Source organism: Sinohyriopsis cumingii, chromosome 18 (genome assembly GCF_028554795.1).
Source record: "Sinohyriopsis cumingii isolate HCF-2022 chromosome 18, ASM2855479v2, whole genome shotgun sequence".
NCBI classification, from domain to species: domain Eukaryota; kingdom Metazoa; phylum Mollusca; class Bivalvia; order Unionida; family Unionidae; genus Sinohyriopsis; species Sinohyriopsis cumingii.
In genome coordinates, this window is record NC_142978.1 from 34,609,861 (window position 1) to 34,627,340 (window position 17,480).

The window sequence follows — 17,480 nt, forward strand, 5'->3', positions numbered from 1 at the left end:
TATTTGGAAAGATTAGTGATTTATTGATAAATGAGATATTTTTGTTTACTGTATGGTCTAATAAAAACATTAAATAAAACCAGTGTCGTCGCTAGGGGGGTGCGGGGGGGGGGGGGGGAGGGGGGAGTGCGGATCGCACCGGGTGACACCATCTCAGAGGGGTGACACCAAAATGAAAAATTGCAAATTTTACAGAGCACACACTGCTCGGTCTAGTCGGATTTCATAAGCGGATAACCGATCATAGTTAAATACATGACTAGAGGCACAGCAGTGGCGTCGCTAAGGGGATGCGGGGGGTGCGGACTGCACCGGGTGACACCATCAGAGGGGGTGACACCAAAATGACATTACTAAGGATTATGTATGGTCTGTTACGGAAGGAGGACCATGGGGGTGACACCATGAGCTACCGCACTGGGTGACACCAACCCGAGTGACGCCACTGAATAAAACCCCATTCAAGACTATCGTCCGTTCTTTGCTGTAATTTGTTTTGTATTACCACTCCTGGTTTACATTAAAATTATAATATCCGTTTGGCGAAATGTTTTGGTCCTATATTATCCTCTTGTTTATTTTCATTCGTGTGAAACTGCATATATTTTGCAATTCTCCTTTATATATATCTTCTCTTTTAGAGTATTGTTCATTCGTTCTTTTTTTAATTCATGTTTTTCATTAGTCTTCTTTTACTTTCCAACTTGTATGTACATACCTATGATCGTCCGTTTCACGGTGCCTACCTTATAACTTTAACACTGACTTATAACTAAAACTGAAAGCTAAATAAATTAAATTCTTATTGGCAATCTCCTCAGTAATTATTTATAGACAGAAACCTCGTCAGAAAATCTTAAGACACGATATTATTGTTAAATTCCTGAAGATTATTTGAATTTTCGATGAATGAAAACATACGCGTGACTTCAAACTTGTCATGCATACTTTTTCAGATATTTAAAGGAGTGTATGTGTTAAAATAGGAATGGAAAAGTAAACCAGTCAACAAAATCGTTGTATTATAAAGAATACATGTCATTATGGAATACTGAGAAATATCTATGAAGAGGATAACATTTATTATATTTCTGTGGACCTGTCTATACTTAGATGTACTAGCAATAGACTTAATATAGAGGCAAGTAAATAAGAAGTTGGCACTGCTTTTACACGTTTTTGTAACTTCTGTTCCAGAAATAATTTATTATTAGTTCATGACGAAAACTATGCATTAAAAATGCAGTTATTAGAGAATAAAATGTTAAAAAAAAGCGTTGGTATGCCTGTCAGTCGTAAACAAGTCTATATCTTGATTTCATCTAAAAGTCCACAGTTTATATACCATTTACTAGTTAGGCAAGAAACTTTGCTTACTGTCTATCAGTTTTACTATAAGAAGAGCGTTACGCTTCAGTATTGTGACCTTTTTGTATGCATTATAGGACGGTAGCTTAAATTACTGAAATAAAGAATATAAATTTATTTCCATTTTCACGTGTGACCGTAGTTTATAGTAAAACAACACAATGTTATATCCATTACATATATTTAAAAAAAGGAATTATCTAAAGATTACAGGAAATAAAATATCCCACTGTCATAAAAAGTGGAAATTACCCTGCCACCCCAAAAGTACATATCAGTATCTTATAGTGGACGAATTTGGCATGTTTAATGTTAATTGCTGTATGTGTGGTCTTCCAAAAACAGTAGCTAAGTGAGTTATCTGACAACCAGTAAAACAGGTTGACATATGAGGACTTGATAAAAAATAGGAACTCTTGACATTGAAACCTATAATTTACTAGCTGAGCTATTAATGTAATCGAAAGGGAAACTTTGAGTTGATCGAAAGGGAAACTTTGAGTTGGATATTTGCCGGTTGCTGATTCTGCAAAACATCTGGCACAGGACAAACTCTAAGAATACGTCACATGATACAATAGTCGAAGCATGCAAGAAAAGAAATAAAAACTATTTTCACAGTTCGTTTGGTACTGGCATTAAATCGAATGGTTTAAACTCTTTGGGTGCTGTAAATGTGACCAAAACGGTACTACTTCCTTAAATGTTTAATGTAGTGAATTATGGTGTAATATTTCACAAAGCGACCTCTCTTCGTTGGATAAAGTTCTTAGTTTTTTTTTTTGTTTTGTATTTTTTTTTTTTTGCCAAACAGTAACAGCCTTCCCAACACATACAAGATCAGACATTGCTATTGGAATCCTTGGACGGTTATCAGCGCAATCCGAAAATGATAGGAGAAAATGTATGTTTTTGTACAGATTATGTTGCATGCATAATGATAGTAGTATATAGGGCCACCCTAGCGACAATGGGAATTAGCATTACAGAACCCCTTGGGCCACTCTAGCGACAAGGGAAATTTAACATTGAGAAAAGCCCTGGGTCACTCTAGCGACAAGGGGAATTGAACATGGAAATTGAACATGGGAATGTCACCTGGGGATCAGTGGGAATTAAACATTGGTAACGTCATAGGTTTATAGGGTCAAAACCTTTTATAGGGTGAAATGTATTTGTAGGGACAAAGGGTTGATAGGGACAAACATAGACATACAGAAACAAATACACATTCAAACACACAGAAAAGAGGACAGAAATATTCTAAAGAAAGACTCACAGATAGAATAGAGACTCGATAAAGAAAAGTCTGTTGTATGGGTTCAAAACATTTATTCAAGTACAAATATACATGGGCTCTCTGGCCTGTGCTTTGGTCTAAGCACTATCCATTAAATACATAAACATTTGAACATAAAAGAAACATATTTACGAGTTGTTTAGTTATTGACTCTAGTAAACTAATGTTTAAAATTAACGTTCACTCCTTTCTAAAATCACTTCATATGCAACGAATTTACATTAAATGTTCGTTTATAAGAAAAAGTTAAAACAAAACAAGTAACAAACAATCAAATAAGAGAAAGTTCGTGTTTGTCTCTCTATCCGTTACACACGTTGTTTAAAATCTGGTCAGCTACCACTTGTGTCCCAGCATAGATGTTTCCGATCTCGTATTCCCTGTCAGTCGTAAATATGCTGTTACGTCCATCGTGCTAGGTACACTTACCGGTAAGCAGATCAAGAGCAGTGATCGTCTTCTTCCCATGGAGGTACAACATATGCCATATGAATAGTCACTTTTCCATCGGTGATGTCAAATTTTTCTCTTACCGACCGCACGTCTTCAATAGCCCTCAAAAGTTTGGAAGAAGTTATTTCTGCAGGTGTGCTAAATCCGAGACATACAGGCGAGTTCAAACTGTCGTGATACATAGATAGGCTCAAACGACCTTCATCTTTGACTTGGCAATGACATTTGAGTTCCTCTAACAGTGAGTCAAGTAGATCCGTAATGAAACCTGATACTTCCTCGGCTGGAACGTCAGACGCGAAGTCTTTAAATTTCACCGTGTAGGTGTAAGTTGTCGTTCTAAATTTTCTCGAGGTCGCTGTCTGGGTCATTTGGATGCTAAAATACTCCTTTAGGTCTATTGAATCCTTTCCCTTCTTGAACGCACTTTGCTGTGACGTTATGGTGGTGAAAGAGGTCAATGATGTTTGTTCCTTCTCTGTTTTCTTCTGCGTAGAGTTATTCATCTTTCTCGTCGCTTGTCCTCGCAATGAAGTGTCGTTCTTGGAAGTCGTCCCTTTTTATACTGGGTGATATCAGCATGTCCATAAGGTAAAGTTTTGTGGTCTGGAAGTTTCACTGGTTGCACGTAGTTTATCATGGCATTAGTACATAACAACTAAGATGTGGTATTGCATTGGTGATGTGATCGTGAAGCATAGAATCACACCCGAGTTTCTCGTTGGACTTGAGTCTTACACTCTATACTTGCTGTTTGAAAGGATTCATTTTTGTCGATTGGCCTTGGTAGTGACAATGAACTATTGGTCTTGGACGTTGTCCCTTTTTATATGCTGACCAATATCGATGTGACCGTACGGCAACGTAAAGTGATTGGGAAGTCTCACTCGCTTCTGGTACACGATTTGATAGATTTTTTCCAGGGGTCGACTGACGATGTGGTGAGTGGGTAAACGTACAATCTTGTTCGGTTGGTGAGTGGTCACTTTAAAGTTTCCATCCTCTCCCGATTGCAAGGCTTCTTTCAATACCCCAAAGTTGACCACTCGACTGGTACGATAATTCAGAGTCAGTCCTTTCACTTTGCACTCCGTGTGCACTTCTCCTTGTTTGTCCCGGTATTGGTAGCAGTAATTTTTAGGACCGCCACTCGCGAAACTTAGAATTTTGTCGTCGGGGTGTTCGTCTGTCCAGGCTCCTAAACGGTTTTCTTCGATGTTAGGGTGTTGCTGACCCGGTCGATCGATGTAGATGCAACTGTCCGTGTCAAAGTACAGGACGCGTTCCCCTAACAGTTCTAAAGCTTCGTACAATTTTAAGCGAGCATGAGCTGTCACGTAAGCCGCAATGATGACATTTCCAAAAGGGTCGTCTTGTACAAAGTCCAGATCTTCTTCGTAATTGACCAAGATCAAATTCTCTCGAACGACGTCCACGTGTTTCATGTATTTGGTTTTGTCGTGAATCATCTGGAAGTAGCGGGAAGGTTCTGTCAAATATTCCGTCTTGGGTAAACACGGTCGTTGTGCCATTTTACCCCACAAGCAATTTAACATCACTTTGGCAAACGATCGCCTGCCTTCGTTTTTCTCGATGTGGTCTAAAGAGATGCCTTCTTGTTCATAGTATTTCTCTTTGAATTGTATTTGGTCTTCGGGAGTGTGACACCAGGAAGGATAGCCGCTGGCTTCTTGTTTCAGTTTCAAAAAGGCATCCACGTAGTCAGCGAAAATGCCTTTCTGACTGGGATCACCCTTGTGGTACTGTTGTGTCTTGGGAAAGTGGCAAATTTCGTACACTTCTAACAGTTGGTATCCCATGTCCAGAGCTTTGAACAATTCTACGCTGACCCAGGTTCCCGTCAAGGCACGTTCTTCCTGGGTGTGCTGACAAGGTTGGTCTTGGTTGCACGTTTCGGCACAAGTAGGGCACAATGGAAACATCAGTTTGCCTTGACAATGGTGAGGTAAGACGGGATGGTATAGGTTCGTGGGAGGCAAAACTTTACACTTGATCAAGCCTTCGTATTGTCGAATGTTTTTCAGGTCGATGTGTTCCGTTAACAATTGCGGGTGCCCTACAGGAAAGCGACAATATTTGCACACGTAGGGATACAGCGAACACACGTCCAAGTATTTGATTTCTTCTCCTTTCTCTTCGTCGGCTTGGTACAGCAAACAGGTGGCATTGGTCCTTCCTCCGTACAAAGTATCCCTCGGGTCCAGCGGGTCCATGAACTGGTAACTTTCCACGAGGCGTTTAAACTCGGGATCGGTTTTCATACGGTGATCGTACTCGTGTTCCCACATTTCCACCACTTGGTATCCATCCTGTTCCAACTTTAGGCGCCGCTGACAAGTGTCCTGGTACAAGTCTTCCATGGTTCGTTGTAACAACTGATTTTTAGTGCTACGATCAGGGTAACAGACGGGACATCCGTGAAATAAGCAACCGTTAAACTCGTACACGATCTTTGGGTTTTCTAAGTCCCAGCCATCTACCGAATACGTTCCGATGGTCTTTTCACCCCCTCCGTTGCGGGAATGCTGAATCCATTTGTTTTCCTTGTCGCACAAGTAATGTAACCAACGTAGGGCTTTGACCGAGTATTGACGTTTGACAAAGTTGGTCGTTTGAGGGCTGATGACAGCCACGGTGTTTTCAGGCATGAGTCGTTGTCGATACACTAAGGAACACGCTTTGGCAATGGTGCAAGCTTCTTTCAAAGGATCGACCCCTCCGTGTTCCATGAACAGTTCTCGAAATTTTCCACAGCAACGCCGTAAAATGTCCACGTCGGAACGACAATACTTTAGCATTTTTTCCTGAAAGTCGAAAGGGTCCGAGGCGTGAGCCTGGTACCAAGCGTAGAAAGTTTCTCGTTGTTCGGTACGCATGTTGTCGGGATCGTAATAGTGAGCCTCAGGTAAATGGGGTAGAACGGCGTGTTGATTGGCTTCCGTATTGAAAAAGTGTGGAAAGTACCATTTAGCCATTTCTGTCATTCCAAACGTTTTAGGCATTCGACTCAAAGGCATGGCCAAATAGCTGATCGAATCTTTAAACTGTACTTGTCCCACTTGCATGAAAATGATTTTGGCTCCGTTCAAAGTCACTTTAGGACGTTCGGTGCCATGTTCCGTGTAGTATCTGAGAAGAAACTGTCCATCGTATCCGGAGAAATTGTGAGCCATCACCGTGGCATGACGATGACAATCTCCGTAAGGTTCGATGTCCTCTTGGCTCCACGTCTTGTCGATGGGGTCTAAGACCCATCGAGCGAAATCGGCTAGCGTGTTCGGTCCCCGAAAGATTTTTTCACGTCCTCCAGGAATCTTGCTGCAGTGAGGGCAATGACTGAAGATAGGTTCTTGAATGCACTTCTCGCACGCTCGATGAGCTACGCAGAAATTAGGAATGTGAATGCCAGTCTCTTGCATGCATTCGAAATCGAAAAAGATGAAATTGCTTTTCTTCTTGTGACCATCCTCTTTCTCTGGTTGGGGTTGGTATTTTTGCACGTAGCATTGGTGTTTCAAGTCCACGATGTGATGACAAATGTGACATTTTTTTTTCCTGAACATACGTGTGCCTTGGTACTATTGGTACGTATGCCTTGTCCACACGTAGGGCACAATCTCAGGAGTTGACAAGCACATTTCTGCTGTGAACATTGCGTCTTCAGATGTTGTTGGTAACAGGCAGGGCTGACAAACGTGCGCAGACAAGCAGGACAATGCAATGGGTTTTGCCCTTCGCTCAGACAGGGTGGAGAGGCCAAACATCCTGGGCATTTCGATCCACAATGTTTGTGTTGCTCTCGATTATTATAACCACGGTCACATTTCTCACAGTAATATCTGTATCCCAGGAATCCGAGGATGGCGGTAATGGTATCGAAATGTTCATCGTGATAATAGACATGAATGTATTTTCCGTCCTTAAAGTCTTGGCCTCGAAACAACAGAGGTCCGCGCACTTCTTGAGGGTGCACTTTCAAGGTGTATCGTGGAGCTAGGGCATCTTGTAATTTTTGCATCTCAGGAATGCCACAGGGTGTGTCTTTGGACAGTCCGGCTTGTTGTAACAGGAGTTCTGCTTCATTTCGTTGTTTGGCTCGATCGGATCGTTGAATAGTTTTCCAGGTTCTTTTCCATTTTACCGTGTCGTTCTTGTTGGCATAGGTTCGTCCCGCCACGATGGCACGGGCTAAACACATCTGGTCTTGAGGGTTGTTAATTCGGACGAGACTTGTTTTGGTGTTGCGAAGGTCGTCCACCAATAAGACCTTTTTGCGTCCAGTCCCTTGAGGAGGAGAGACGTGGGCCATTTTCAGTGTGGCTTTACCATCGGTGATGTCAAACTGATCATTAGATTGTTGTACGTGTTGAATCTTGTCCATGACTTTGGAAGGGGTTAGTTCTGCGGGTCCGCTAAACTCGATCCAAACAGGGGATTTCAAGCTGTCGTGATCTATGGATAGTGTCAAGAAATCGTCTTCTTTGGGTTGACATTGTCGCTTTAGTGTGGTGAGCAAAGAATCCCACATCTCGGTGATAAACCCTTCTGCTTTCTCCAATGGTACGTCGGACTTGAAATCTTTAAACTTCACCGTGCAGGTGTAAGTCGTGGTTCTAAATTTTCTAGAGGGTCGCTTTTCCGTCTCTCGAATGTGATAGTACTTTTCAGGGTTAACTGGTGGACTTTGGTTTGGAGTGGGCTCTCTATGTCTGGTCGCAGACGTGGAAGGTGTTAGTTCAGGTTTGCTCATGTCTTCGTTTTGAGCGAACACTTCTTTTCGTGTGTGAGGCGATACGTCACTTCGCTGCCTCTTACGTTCTTCTTCTCTCTCACTGAAATCGTGCGATCGTTTCATCTCGATTGCTGATTCAGAAATGATTTAACCAAATTCATTCTCTCCGTATATACCCTCTCTACCTCTTGTTGTCACAATGACTTGGTATATTTCACAAGGGCAAGTGAAAGCCAAGCATATAGGAGCCCAACGACAGCGGTGCGTCTTAAACACCTCATGCATCTTGATGACCCTTCGATTCAAACCCTACCACAAAAGAAAAAAGTTGCAAGAAAAAAACCCAGACAGTTGGTGTCTTCAAGAGAGCTAGAGACGCCGGCACTGTGTCGTTGGGACACGTACGTACTCCAGAAAACTACGCCACTCGACAACGTTGTCTCCTTCTCTCAGTCACTTCTACTTTGTCGCTGAATACATTCTACCAACCCTGTTTTAACACACGTTTCTTCATCTGATATTTTAAAAAAATATACTAAACGCATTTTTAAAAGAACTACCCTTTTTCGACAGCAGTGACGGCGTCTCCTCCTGCTGTTACCACTGTTGCTGCACAAAGATGATCTTTCCTTAAGATCAAAATATGAGACAGAGCAAGTAAGTTGTGAAGTTGAGCGGAGGTGTCTAAACAACAACTGTCAAGCCCTATGTTCCATTTCTGTTTGTGATAATAACTTGTGATACTTCACATTTTCTAAAGTGGAAATCTTTACAAGCCGTACAAAAGTTATATGACTTTGGCTTCTGACAGTTGTACAGACTCTTCACTTTATAAGTGTCACGAGAAAATAGTGTATCCAAGTTTTACCATTTTCCAAAACACCCACACACTTGCAACGTGACCAGAATCTGTACTTCTTTATTTGTGGATATCCAACAGACCCGTCCCAGCATATATAGCTGGTTAAGAACTGTAGGAATATCACCTCATTTTTTTCAGAAATATCAAAGCTTTTATGTGTATCTTCCCTGTTCCACTCTTTATTAGTGCTTAGGTATATTCCCTAAAAACACAAACAATTTGGAACAAAATTAAATTCTGAATTAAGGTTTCTCTCTGTTTATACATTTTTTTCAAGCTGTTGGTACATGACATATGACATCCAAATACTTTCTCAAACTGAGAGGCATTTCTACACATGTCATTGCCTTTGTTAAATTCGGTTTTGTTGGTTAGTCATCGTTAATCTTTAATTCTATTTTTATGATGTATTTCTTTTTTGCTAGAAGATTTAATTTATTTATGTTGTTTAGTCTGTTGCTGCAAAAAAGAAAATGCATGTATCTATAGCAAAGTGTTTAAGTTTGTTCAGTTTTTTATTTCAAGGTCTACAAAAGGTACCAAGTTTGTCTTGCAAGGGGATTGAAACTTTAAGTTACGCGGACGTGAAGGAAAACATACCTTTGTTACTACAATTTGCTGTCTTTGTGTTCGTTCTAATCATGCTTGCCTTATATCTTTTTGTTTTAGGATCATATTTCTTCTGATGTAAATACATACATCAATGGATAGACAGCTTGGGTTATCATCCTTGAGGTTCACTGTACTTTTAGTTTCTTTACTTCATACAAACCCCAAAATCACTAGCTTGAAGGGAAAAAAATAACAAAAAAACTGACACCTGGTACTGTAACACATCTGTCTCTGTTGATGTGAGTGTGCTTGACAAAATGTTTGAGTAAGATTAAAAATGTTTGTCTGTTTCAAAACTCGAACCAGTACTGTGGCCGTTTAATATTTTCATGTGGCAAGAAGAAATGGTACAATACGCAACAAAGGGATTGTACATTTACACTCCAATCTGTCTGCACTGCAATGGTAACAACGCTCTTGCGTTGACATTATTTTGCCACACTACCTAAGAAAAAACAATTCATCACTCATCATAAACGATTTCATTGGCTATACATATTTTCTTACCGCTTTCGCGTCGAATTGACTGCAGTACCTTTTCGCACAGTGACAAGATCGGACGTTTTTTTTTTTTTTTTTTTTTTTTTATTCTGCGGCTGGTCGCTACACTACTTTCTCTGAATTTACAACCAAACATTGTGTTACGCATTGTAAGTGACTTCATTGGCCAACCGATATTTTACACTTCTGTCTCTATTCATGTGAGTGTGCTTGTCAAAATGTTTGAGTAAGATTAAAAATGTTTGTCAGTTTCAAAACGCGAACCAGTACTGTGGCCGTTTAGTATTTGATCTGGTAAGAAGAAATGGTACAATACGCAACAAAGGGTTTGTACGTTTACACTCTCCAATCTGTCTGCACTGCAATGGTAACAACGCTCTTGCGTTGGCATTATTTTGCCACACTACTTAAGAAAAAAACAATGCATCACTCATCATAAACGATTTCATTGGCTATACTTATTTTCTTACCGCTTTCGCTTCGAATTGATTTCAGTACCGTTTCGCACAGTGACAAGATCGGACGTGTTTTTTTTTTTTTTTCTATTCTGCGGCTGGTCGCTACTCTACTTGCCCTGAATTTACAACCAAACAATGTGTTGCACATTGTAAGTGACTTCATTGGTCAGTCGATATTTTCCACCGCCTTAGCTTCAGATTGGTTTCACTTGTTATTCGCACCGCGAGATGATCAGACGCGTTTTTCTGTACCTGACCATTAGCAGCGGGGGGGGGGGGGGGGGGGAACAGACCACTTTAGGGAAGGGTCACCCTTGTTATACAAAAAAAAATAGTGACCCTTCATAGAGGTCAATACCACGTCTACGATTATTGTTTGTCCCCAACATAATTGTAGACAAGCCCCCTCTGTTGCTATAATTAAATCATTATGTTATAATAAAATGGTACATCCGGAATCTCATACTGCAAGGATAGCTCGAGAACGATTAGAAGCAATTAAAAAATTTCTTCCTGTTAGAGATTCATTTAGAAAAAATCTACAAGCGCAGCAAGAAGCACAAGTTGAGTACGAAGAGGACACTAAAAAACTGTTTAAGCCCGTCACTGCAGCTACTGAACAAGTTGCAACAGTCATCAAAGAAGATCTTCTTCCGGTACCAAAACAAACTGCGGCGCAGACTAAAAAAATAGCAAGAAGAACTAAGCAGACAAAAAAGATTTTACGAGATCTTCCAACTGATATAGCTGCAGCTCAACCTCCACCTGTCGGTGAAGAAATACTTGAAGGTATTGGAAAACTTCGTACTGAAGTCGCCGATGTGAGAAAAAAACATGCATCTGAATCCAAACCAGTAGGAGAAAACTTAGAATTAATTGCAAGATTTAACGAAGGGGTTGTTGAAGATATTAGAAATATTGAAAGAGAAAAATTACCTGAAATGATATTATTTGGTATATTTAATAAATCTGGTATTTTAAAAACCAGTCATGAAAAAGTAAATGATGATAATTTTATTAAATGGATATATCGCGTATATTACAACAAAAAACAAGCTAGAGGTCCAGAATACGAGAGTCTTCATGAAGAAGTAAAAAGACTTTATAAAGAGAGAATGAAACAACTAGAACAAGAACAACTCTCTCAGTATCAACTTCCTCCACCTCTGCAACAGATAGAGCAACAACAGTCTTCTTCACCGCAGGAAGAGATGATGTTGAAATCACCTATGGAGAAAATAAAAAAGGTGGCGAGAGAAGTAAAGCAAAGAATGAAGAAAGGATTGAGAAAAAAAACTAAACAGACGGGGCAATTACGTTCACTGGGTGAAGAAAGAGATCCTGACGATGATCCTCCTGGCGCTGTAGGAAGTGGTTTTTTTGACTGCATCAGGAGAAAATAATTTTGTTTGTCCTGATAATATCCTCAATGAGGTGTCACGGTTAGAAGTTCTTATAGGGGGAAAACGTGCAGGAAATAACTCAACAGAAATAACCAATGAAGCAGCTGATATTTGCCGGCGACTATTTCAAGGTGGCATCATGGATATCGGCGTTTACCGAGAACTTATTGATGAGCTCGTTGATGATTAGTCACCGCGATTAGATAAATGGTAAATAAAATAAGATGATCGTACACAATAATCATCGTAAATCCGTATCGGTCAGAGCGGTAAACTCACGATTACCAGTCTATAGGGTTATTTACGGAGATGGACTTGGTGATGTCATTCAGGGATTATTTACAAGGTTAGCCCCAAAAGCAGCGCCTATTGCAAAACAATTATCGATGAAAGCTATTGATATTGTTCGTGAAAAAGCTCCTGGTGCAATTGTCAATGTTGCTGGTAAGGCGTTCTCGGCGATCAAAGATAGACTAGCACGATTATTGCGACGAAAACGACAACCATCAGTGAAACTGGCAAGTACTGATATTATGCCCGCAGACGTAAGTAAAATAATAAATCAAGCTGCAAATCAAAAACTAGCAGCGTTAGCAGATCAGGGACTCGGTGAATTGGGAAATAATATCTCAAGTTTGATATCCGGAAGTGGAATTTTCCGAACGCGGTAATCAACGTGTTAGACGAAATAATTATAATAAAATGTTCAAGCGCGTATCCGACACAGCATTTGACATGGAAGCACCTGTCCTTAAAGATGAATCGGTACGTGATTATCAGTTTTATTCTTATGACGCACGATCACCAGATCAACGTGGAAGAATTGAACTACAAGAACATGACACAAGTAGATACTTTTTACCCGCTGAGGCCTTTATTGAGGTAGAAGGTACAATTATAAAAACGGATGATACTAATTACGCAGGTGCAGTAAAAGTTGGTTTTGTCAACAACGGGATCATGGCATTATTTGATAGTGCCACGTATATGATTGATGGAAAAAATATTGAATCGATTGAGAAAGATGTAGACGTTGCTACAACAATAATTGGTCTAGCAAGATATTCTGATGATTATACAAGATCAGCAGGTCCCACAATGATGTTTGTGAAAGATAACTCCAATAACCCTGAAAGCGATCCGTATAATATAAGACGACCAAGAAACTTCGCCGATAACAATGATGCTGATGTGGCACCAGTGGTTCATGGTTCTAGTGAAAATTTCAACTTGGGATTTGCAACGCGTAGAAATATGTTGTCAGGAGACAATAGAGGTTTTTCATGTACAATTCCACTGTCGCACATTTTTGGATTTTGTAGGAATGTTAAAGGGTTATTTTTGGAGCTAGACACACGGTTGTTCTTGTAAGAAAGGTTAATGATAACGACGCTCTGTGGAGACCTGTTGGTGATGCTGGTAAAGTAATATTATCGAAACTTTCACTGTGGATGCCGGTAATGACTCCAATGATCGCAGAAGAACAAAAATTGATTTCTTTCATGGACACAGGTGGTAAATCCTTGTTGTCATGGTTGATAACAAGCACAGATAGTATGCAAAGTAACGTTAACGGTCAGTTTACATGGCATATAGCATCACAACAAGGTGTTTCTGCACCACGGCATATTTTTATTGCGTTTCAGGAAACTAATCGTTTAAACTCACAAACTCACTCTCATATGATATTTAACCAACTAGGTCTCACAAATATTTCCTTGCGGATAAACGGACAACAAGAACCAACAGAAAATATACAACTAAATTATGCACAAAATCATATAGGACGTGCATATCATCGTTTGATGTCATTTATGGGACATGATCAAAATGTAGATACTGGGTTGCAAATATCACAATATGATTTCAGAACCTTGTATCCGATTTATTATTTCTCACTGGAGCATCTTGATCTATCAAAACAATCTGTCGTTGATATACATCTTAAAGCAACATTAGATACAGGTGGTGTTGATTATAGAGCAATCGCGGTTATTCTCAGCGATAAAGCCATGTTACTTGAAGGTGGTAGTGGTCGAATGAGAGTCGTTGATGCACCAGTGGAAAATCTTTAATCGTGTTATTTAAAAACACGAGTATTATCATAAAATGCCATATCAACACGTTAGTGTCAGTCTGACTCACGGTCAGATTAAAAACCTTCAATCAAATTCAGCAAAAAGCTGCGGAATGAAAATATCACTAAAGCGAGATCAGATCACGGGTAGTCAAAATAAACTATCATTATCAGAACGCCAGCTTAAACATTTCAACGACGCTAAACAATCAAAAACAGGCGTCAAACTCAATCTCTCTGCGGGTGCGGTTAAAGACTCAATTAAAACAAGCGGTATTTTTCCACTTCTCGCGGCTATTCCAGCGTTAATAGCTGCTGCCGCGCCAGCCGTAGCAAAGGCAGCCGCGTTAGGTGCTGTTGGAACAGCTGCTGGAATGGCTCTAAAGAAAGCAACAGGGCAAGGATACAAAAAAAAGGGACGCGGCTTAAGATTGCCAGGATCTCGTTGGGGAAGAGGTCTAAGGCTTCCACGTTAGACGTTCCAGCATCAAATTTTGATTTACTTGATGCCGCTAAACGATTAAAAATAAAAGCTTTTAGAGGTGTTTTCATGCGAGATCAATTACCAAAACAACCAAACAAACTCGAAACAGGTATTATTAATCTCGACGAACGTTCCGGACCTGGTACTCATTGGGTATCATACGCGGTTGATCCACGTGGAATTGTTTATTTTGATTCATACGGGTTAGCTCCGCCTGTTGAATTTATCAAGTATGTTGCACCACTTCACGCAAGAACCTCTGGTTCCAAAGTTTGGTATTCAACGCTACCCACACAAACAATGACAGATCCGCCAATATGTGGCCGTGAAGTAATTAATGTACTTGACGCTATATCAAAATCATCCAGGCCGCCACATAAAGTCGTGCATGATTATACAAGCAACCGATTCGTTTTAAACAACAGGTCTTATTATAATGGTTGATATTTACGGAAGATCTTCTTCACGTGTTAAGAAAAAGCCCGGCGACGTTGATCTATCGAAGTACGCGACTAGGGATGACCTCGCTGATATTATGAACCTGGCTGGAGTTGACCCAGATGAGGTTGTTATTTTTCAGGATCGACATGGTAAACTAAAAAGCAGCAATATCAAATGGAATGATATAATTCGACGAGTACTTGGTGCAGTTACGGATAATATACCCGTGTTTACTGACAGCGGCAGAATCAGGGATTCAAGTATATCGTTTACAACCATCAGAAATCAAATTATGGCAGCTGCTGCTAATCGCGTAAAAAATACCAGTGACACAATGACAGGTGAACTTAGCATGAACGGAAATAAAATAGTAGTTTTAGGAGATCCAACATCCGGTGAAGATGCTGCAACGAAAAATTATGTTGACACCGTAGATAATAAATTATCCACGTTGCGAGCCGAGTATGATGTTCACGTAGGCGCTTTTGGAAGATTTCGAAGAAATTTTCAAAAAACCGACGAATCCATAGATAAATTCTTCGGTACTCCGCACGCCGTTGACATGAAACTCGTTGATATCAAAACTAACCTAGACACGATCAAACAAACACAGCAAAACATCGTAGCGGGAATTCCTGAAATCGTTAATAAAACCAGTCTGATTAAAATTCCAGCCGGAATAACTTCCGGGCATATTACCAACATCGTATGCACGGTATCATCGGGATTTGCAACATGGTCGCAGCAAAATAATACTATCAAATATACTGCAACAGTCACTGGCGTGTACAGGCTGTCTGTGTTTAGTGCTGCAAAATTTGAAATATTTACAACGTTTCCATGGCGTCATTCAACCGATAGGTTTTCCGGGGTTGTATCTGTTATATTAAATAGCGGAACCGAAGAAATATTTATTCTCGAGGCAGCTGATAAGAAATTAACCGCAACATCCTTCTGGTGGTGTTTGGAATTTGTAGCTGAAACACCTCAATTGGTTACGGCATAAAATATAATGAGTGCTATCGACGTTCAAGGATTTAGGTACAATCAAGCGCGTGAATGGCAGGCAGCGTTGAAAGATCGAGTCGAACAATGTACAGTAAAAATAAAAAAGTATCAACGACGATTAGTTATCATCGACGTTGTTGTTTATTCGGTATCCGCTGTTGTTGCCGGAAGCGGAATAATATTATCCGCGGTAACAATGATGGCACCAGTAGCTGTGACTATTTGTGTTTGTGCAACTACGACAATTGCAGGTGTGCTTAATATCGTTGCAAAAAAAATATGTACTTGCACGAATGAAAAATTATCCGATTACAAGATAAAATTACACATAGCAACTGTCGCATACACGAGGTTATCCTCGTTGTTATCAGCGAGTCTCAATGATGGAATTATATCCGATTTTGAGTTTTCGATGATGATCAGCGCATACAATTGCGCTGGTATTAAAGGTACGAGTATCAATAATGACGGAATTACTGCAGCAGATCGTGACGAACACAACCCCGCACAAGACCACGATGATCTCGCTAAGCTCGATTAATCCTGAATTTAACATCAATTTTCCAACTGCAATTCGCGCGAATGAAATTGCACTAGCACAATTACGAGTATATTACAGCTGGCCAAACAGCAGATCGAGATCGTTTAATGGTACACCAGCAAATAATTCGCTTGTATTTGCTGATAAAAACAAACCCGATGGAACACCTGATTGGGTTGTTGTTGGAATACCAACTGGTAGTTATGAGGTCGAACAAATCAATGATGAATTTGCTCGTAGAATAAAATCAATAACAAGAAAAGAAGCAAAAATATCAATTAATGTTCATGAGCCGACCCTGTCCTCGACGATTGAAATAAACTCTCCTGATTACGTCGTTGATATTTATCAGTCCACGATAAGATCCGTACTAGGTTGGCCTGATATTGCGCCAGTGTATGAAGGACCACAAGAACCAAAATTAATTAATTTTATCACTGACAATGCCGGGTTTATAACAACTCCAAAATACCGAGATTTGTATCCATGGACTGATAGGGATTTTCGTATTACTCGTGGTGATGGAAAATATTATCCTATGACACCGTTTTCTATCATTGATGTTGATGTGAAAACATCAACTAATATTGTTTATGAAAGAGATTTCAGATCAAAGGCTAGCGAAATTAAAACTGAATACACAACTACATTAACGATACTAGCACAGTTGTTTAAAAACTATATCCTGGAGTATCCTAATGACGATCTAAGACATCAGATCATTGCAACGATACAACATATAAATCAAATTGTATTGGATCTTAAATATTTTAATCAGACCATTATTGAGGTAATAAATGCTCTTAATTTTATAGATACAGGAGAAAAAAAAAGTGTCAAACAAACATACATTGATCATTATAAAATAACTGAAGCAGATTTATTAAATTTTACACTACCAGGATTTGAAACTGAAGAATTGATAGGATCACTCAATGATCTTGTCGCGAAAAACTTTTCTGAAGTACTAGCTGTGTGGAGAAAAATAGCCCCACCAGCAACTGTTCTCAGACATAATAATGATCCACTCAGCGGCGGTAGACACATATCTCCGGGAATCGTTAATATAACGTCGACGATCGCGGTTAATCTAGTTTGTGACGTAATCGAAGGCAATTATCAAATAGATCTTGGAAAATCAAATCAGGCTCAACAAGGATACATCCTATACACGTTCACACCACAAGTCCCCCCTGGTGATTTGATCGTACAAGTACCA